Below are 5,887 nucleotides of genomic sequence, written 5' to 3'. Positions count from 1 at the left end.
TTTTTTTTTAAGATTTTATTTATTTATTTGACAGACAGAGATCACAAGTAGGCAGAGAGGCAGGCAGAGAGAGAGAGGAGGAAGCAGGCTCCCTGCTAAGCAGAGAGCCCGATGCGGGGCTCGATCCCAGGACTCCGGGATCATGACCTGAGCCGAAGGCAGAGGCTCTAACCCACTGAGCCACCCAGTGCCCTGTTTTTGTTGCATTATTAAAGTTGACTTGTGTTGGTCTTGGTTCAGTTGCTGTTTTTCTGTTTTAAAAAACATAAGTAATTGTTATGTTTAATTAATACACTTACCTTGTGTGTTCTTGCTTAACAGTGTGTAGAGATGGCATATTTTCAGCAACATCATTTTTTTTTTAAGATTTTATTTATTTATTTGACAGACAGAGATCACAAGTAGGCAGAGAGGCAGGCAGAGAGAGAGGAAGGGAAGCAGGCTCCCTGCCGAGCAGAGAGCCCGACGCGGGGCTCGATCCCAGGACCCTGGGATCATGACCCGAGCTGAAGGCAGAGGCTTTAACCCACTGAGCCACCCAGGCGCCCCAGCAACATCATTTTTAAGCTGCAAATTTTATTAACTAGACTTTTACTCTGATAGTAAAGTAGATATAAACAAAATGTTTTTGAAAATATTAAACTGCGAGACATCATTAATGATGTGCTACTTATGAATTTTTGGTGTCTTAAGGAGGCAGAGTATAATATCAGAGCAACAATATTAAAATTATTATTTTTTAATTTATAGGGAACATGTTAGTAATATAAATAATGTGTTAAGCATATATCCATTATTAAGTGCATGCTGAGTAATTTGTTTATTAAAATGTTACTGCTGTCAGTGGAAAATGAAGAATTTTTTTTTTTTAATGTAAAAGAGAAGGGAAAAGATTGTTATTGGAGCCCCAGTGAACACAACTGTCTGCAGTACACAGTCTTCACAAAGAAGAGAGCATCCAGGGAAGGAGCATTTGGTGTAGGGTTGTATGTCGTTTTTACCTTAAGAAGTTACAAATCAGGGATGTCTGGGTGGCTCAGTTGGTTAAGCGGCTGCCTTCGGCTCAGGTCATCGGGCTCCTTGCTCAGCAGGGAGCCTGCTTCTCCCTCTGTCTCTGCCTGCCACTCTGCATGTGCTCGCTCTCGCTCGCTCTCTCTCTGATAAATAAATAAAATCTTTAAAAAAAAAAAAGAAGTTACAAATCATCATAAGGAAGGACATTCCAGAAGGTTATAGACTGTATCCTATGTTTTTGTTTTTATTTTTTAAATGTTTTATTTAGTTACTTGAGAGAGAAAGAGAGAGAGAGGATAAAGGCAGAGAGAGAAGCAGACTCTGCTGAGCAGAGGGCCTGATTCAGGGCTCTGTCCCAGGACGCTGGGATCATGACCTGAGCCAAAGGCAAACACTTAACCAACTGAACCACCCAGGCACCCCTGGTTTTTTGTTCTTTTAATGAAGCAGATGTACAATGTGTGCTCCGGGCAGAAATAGAGCAGGTGCTTTGAGGTTTTGTCAGTCATTCTGACCTTGGTAACTGTTACAGTTTAGCCTCCCTGGGGTTGGGGGTGGGGGGCAGAGCCCACAAACACTGAGTTGAAAATTTCCTTTATCACTATTAGTATTTATATCATTGTTGAACTTATTTTATCATGGGACACTGGGCACGTCTAAGTAACAGTATTCTGGAAGGAAACAGTACCCTCAGTGAGACGTCACAGCAGAGTTCACTAACGGCCAACTGGGGAAACCACAGGATGTATGCAGGCCTTGTCCTAGCAATACTGGAAGCACAGACGAACACGTAGGACCCAAGCTGGCAGAATCCTCAGACCTCAGAGAGGACAATGCATAGAAATGGCCTCCTGCCAGAGGCTTGGACAGGGAGAGCAAATCAGCAAGGAGGGAGTGAGGAGAGTAACTCCCTCCCCCCACACCCATCGCTCTTAGGCTGGTGTCCAGCTCTTTCCACTAATCCATGCCAGACATTAGGGGGCCTGCTGTGTGCTCCACAAAGGTCAGCCCACAGACCTCAGAGGCTTACAAAGAAGGGTGGGGATGGACTTACTAGAACACATGGAAATACTCAGCATTCGTGGGTGACGGAAACTTCTTGGGGAACCACTGTCTTGATAATTGGATGTTCACATAAAAAATCAAGTATGATGCTGTTAATGTGTTACATTTTGTTGGAGGCACACCACAGGATTGACTTCACTGTGAAATGTTGACATCCATCTTTCTAAAAGCTGGGTATTGGTCCCATAGCCTCTTGGATAACTTCTAACTAAAGAACTCTTCTAAATCTTGCCAATATTTTTAAGGAGTTTCTCTCATTTTTCAAGGTCACTTTATACTGATTGTATATCTTGAAGGAATGAACAACTCTATATACACTTAAGAGCTAAATGGAAATTTACCAGCATTGTTATTCCTTTCAAGAATTACAGATGAAAGAATGACATTTTAAAACTCACATCTTTGTAACTTTCAGAAGTATTCGTTCATGATACTAATGAAGCATAATTGTGATGTAACTGAAAAATCACAAAATAATGATTTTGTTTGCATACTCTGTGGATTTATTTTACAAGAACAAAAGTAAAAGTAGTGAATTTTCCCATAGTTATGCTACAGTAGTTCATAGGTTACTCTATTTGTAACCTTTATTTTGCGATCTTTATTTGAGCAGTATAAGTGGTCTTAATCCAAGTGACAGCTTAACTTAAATTGGTATACAATAACTAACTTTATAAATAGTTTTAGAAGAGTAAGAGAATGAAAAAACAGGAAGCCCAAATTTGACGTAAGGTGGATTTAAAAATGTATGGAGTAATGGGAGTCTCCGCATTAAGCAGTGGGGTTAGTAAAACTACCTTAGATCGTGAGGGTTCATAGACCATCATAAAGTCAATTGAAAATTGGACAAGGAGTAAAAAAAAAAAAAAAACTGAAAATTTATTTCTTTGTATAACCCAGATATCTGGCCAGATAATAGAGACTTATGTCCTTTTTTTTTTTCTCTCTCTCTCTCCTTAAAATGATGGAGTTTACAGTGCTGTCTCTTCTGTTTTAAAATATTTCATTTCCCCCCTGGTGTGACTCCTTCCAGCATGGCTGTTTTCTGCATTACGTTTATCTCTGTCCATCTTCTGTCCAGCCTAAGTATTCCACCCCATGGAGGAGTCAATGGACGTGGACATGAGACCCAGAACTATCTTTGCGTTTGCGAACAAAGCCTGACAAAGAAGATCATGTTGAGGTAGATAATGATGAAATGAGCACTGGTTATCTTCAAGAAGGGTCAGTGTAAGGTGTGAAGAATGAATTGCACATTGTTGAAGCAGAAGCAATGGATTACCACGGAAATCAATTCAAGGCACACTGGCAACTTTGAAAATGTCCATGCCGCCAGTGGTTTCCCTTGGGGGTTTGAAGTGACACCACCTGTGGTCTTACGGCAGGAATGCGGCTCAGGGCCTGTGTGTGCTGGTGGACGATGGGAGATGCGCAGTCAGAAGATGAAGAAGAAGTTGTGAACTCCTTGGGATGTCCGGAAAGCATGCTGCCCGTGGAAGTGGTGGTACTTTTCCACAGAAAGAAGTTGAACTTGCTGCTGATGAAAATGATGATGAAGAAGAAGATAATGATGATGATGGTGAAGAGGAGGAAGCTGAAGACAGGCCTCCAGTAAAGAAATCTATACAAAGTATTCCAGCCAAAAGTGCACAGAAATTAAACCAGAATGGAAGACTCAAAACCATCAGCACCAAGATCAAAAGGTCAGGAATCCTTCCAAAAACAGGAAAAAAAGTCCCAAAACACGGAAAAGACCTAGTTCTGTAGAATTCATGAAAGTGAAAATGCAAGCAAGTGTAGAAAAAAGTGGTTCCCTTCCCAAAGTGAAAGTCAAGTCCATGAGGAGACTGACCAGGAGGCTATGCAGTATCTCCAGCAGGGAGGAAATCTCTTCCACAAAGTAGTTTGAATGGTTTATTACAGTTTTCATCTATTTAATCTCTGCCAGCAGCTGCTATCTGGCTGTCCTTTTCATAATGCAGACTGAGAACTTTCCCTCCCACATCTGATAAATGTCCAGGTTTCATTGCTATGAATGTATTGTTCAAAATGCCTGTTTGGTTTTTAAAGGTGGAACTCCACCCTTTGCTTCATTTTTCAGGTATGTGTGGACTGTTAGGATAAGACACAGTTGTGGTGGTCAGACAAATGGAAATGCTGGGGAGACAAAAATATACAAGACATGTATAAGTGTCTTGATATAGTACAAAGAAATTCATTTAGAAGTTTAAAATATTAACATTACTATCCCCAGTTAACATCATGTTTCCCTGTACAAAGACTATAAACTAAATATATGTTTTCTAAGAAACATCCCAAATAGCATGAGTTCTCCATCAATTAGGGAACGAGTAATAAATTTAAGTCAATTTTAGCCAATCTTTAATCCAACATACTGGGCTGGGAAGATGTACCTTCTTTCCATTCAGTCCTGCTTTCCATTTCTTAGATTCTCTCTCTTTTTTTTAAGATTTTATTTATTTATTTGACAGACAGAGATCATAAGTAGGCAGAGAGGCAGGCAGAGAGAGAAGAGGAAGCAGGCTCCCTGATGAGAAGAGAGCCTGATGTGAGGCTCGATCCCAGGACCCTGAGATCATGACCCGAGCTGAAGGCAGAGGCTTTAACCCCTGAGCCACCCAGGCTCCGCCATTTCTTAGATTCTTGATGGTCTCTTTCTTTTCTTTTTATGAAAAGAATATTACTGATTCACTGTCATATTCCTTCCAACTCAACATGGGGATCTATATTTTCTCCTCAAAACCCATGGTTCTTGTTGACTGGCAATATCACCATCACCTAGGAAACTTGTTAGAAACCCAGGTTGTCAACATAAAACAATTTAATCAGAAAATCTGGAGGCGGGGGGAAGTCTAGATGGTGGAGAAGTAGCAGGCTGAGACTACTTCAGGTAGCGGGAGATCAGCTAGATAGCTTATCTAAAGATTGCAAACACCTACAAATCCAACAGGAGATCGAAGAGAAGAAGAACAGCAATTCTAGAAACAGAAAATCAACCACTTTCTGAAAGGTAGGACTGGCAGAGAAGTGAATCCAAAGCGACGGGAAGATAGACCGCGGGGGGAGGGGCCGGCTCCTGGCAAGCGGCGGAGCAACGGAGCACAAAATCAGGACTTTTAAAAGTCTGTTCCACTGAGGGACATCGCTCCAGAGGCTTAACCGGGGTGAAGCCCATGCGGGGTCAGCGTGGCCTCAGGTCCCACGGGGTCACAGAAGGATCGGGGGTGTCTGAGTGTCGCAGAGCTTACAGGTATTAGAACGGGGAAGTCGGCTACAGAGACAGAGCCGAGGAGTGAGCTCACAGCTCAGGGTTACCTTGAACCGGTCGCAGGCTCGGTCAGCTCGGAGCACAGCCAGAGGCCAGGGTGATGGGAGTAATTGGGCGCTATTCTCTGAGGGCGCACTGAGGAGTGGGGCCCTGGGCTCTCGGCTACTCTGGGCCAGAGACTGGGAGGCCGCCATCTTCATTCCCATCCTCCGGAAATCTACGGAAAGCGCTCAGGGAACAAAAGCTCCCGAAAGCAAACCCAAGCGGATTACTCAGCCCGGCCCTGGGTAAGGGTGGTGCAACTCCGCCGGGGCAAAGACACTTGAGAATCACTACAACAGGCCCCTCCCCCAGAAGATCAACAAGAAACCCAGCCAGGACCAAGTTCACCTACCAAGGAGTGCAGTTTCAATAACAAGGAGAGCAGCAGAATTCCAGAGGAGGAGAAAGCAAAGCACGGAACTCATGGCTTTCTCCCCATGATTCTTTAGCCTTGCAGTTAATTTAATTTTTTTTTCT

At 42.8% G+C, this 5,887-nt stretch overlaps 1 pseudogene; it reads left to right on the top strand.

Moving 5' to 3' along the window:
- Nucleotides 1–3,177: 3,177 nt before the first annotated feature.
- On the top strand, nucleotides 3,178–4,017 carry LOC111144765 (annotated as a pseudogene).
- The last annotated feature ends 1,870 nt before the right edge of the window (nucleotides 4,018–5,887 follow it).

The sequence above is a fragment of the Enhydra lutris genome, unplaced genomic scaffold, assembly GCF_002288905.1.
Source record: "Enhydra lutris kenyoni isolate GAN:26980312 unplaced genomic scaffold, ASM228890v2 scaffoldscaffold12, whole genome shotgun sequence".
NCBI classification, from domain to species: Eukaryota; Metazoa; Chordata; class Mammalia; order Carnivora; family Mustelidae; genus Enhydra; species Enhydra lutris.
The sequence above is the reverse complement of the archived record's forward strand: the minus strand, read 5'-3'. Positions and strand labels throughout refer to the sequence as shown.